Raw genomic sequence first — 685 nt, 5'->3', positions numbered from 1 at the left:
GTGACCACCTGGGGCATTTGTCTGTCCCCTGTGGCCTGTGTGGCAGCAGACTGGTGGTCATCTCAGGCTAGCTCCTTGTCTGGCCCTCATGTGAGGGTCCTCTGCCTCAGACTCACTCATACTTGAGACCTATGGTCCCAGGCAGGTTTAGTCTTGGGTTTGCTCCCTGCCCTGGAAGTTGTCTGGGTCTCTGAAGCACTGGGCTGGTGGTTGTCTCAGGGTCACCTTTTTCAAGGAATGTTAGGCTACTAATTATCAGATAGTCATAGGTTAGAGCACTGAGCATGAGCATAGCCTCACTTCTTTCTGTCACCTACTGACTCACATACCTGCATTGCCACCCCTCTGGGGGCAGGCTTCTCCTTTTTTTTTTTTTTTTTTTTGGTTCTTTTTTTTTTTTCGGAGCTGGGGACCCAACCCAGGGCCTTATGCTTCCCTAGGCAGCGCTCTACCACTGAGCTAAATCCCCAACCCCTAGGCTTCTCCTTCTTAATAGCTTTATTCTCTTGCTCAATACTACCCAAGTTTCTCTCTACACCACCCTAGATCGCAAATGTTTGTTCACTGAATGCTATTTGTCAAGAGGGATGACACACCAGACTTGAACACACCAGGAAAGACAAGAAAGCGTCTATTCTTTTCAACAGTCCAATTCTGTCCACCCTCCCAACCCCATCCCCCAACC

At 49.3% G+C, this 685-nt stretch overlaps 1 pseudogene; it reads right to left on the bottom strand.

Annotated features, from left to right (window-relative positions):
* Positions 1–236: 236 nt before the first annotated feature.
* LOC116886743 lies at positions 237–356 on the bottom strand (annotated as a pseudogene).
* Positions 357–685: the final 329 nt, after the last annotated feature.

The sequence above is a fragment of the Rattus rattus genome, chromosome 17 (assembly GCF_011064425.1).
Source record: "Rattus rattus isolate New Zealand chromosome 17, Rrattus_CSIRO_v1, whole genome shotgun sequence".
In the NCBI taxonomy this organism is placed as follows: Eukaryota; Metazoa; Chordata; class Mammalia; order Rodentia; family Muridae; genus Rattus; species Rattus rattus.
The sequence above is the reverse complement of the archived record's forward strand: the minus strand, read 5'-3'. Positions and strand labels throughout refer to the sequence as shown.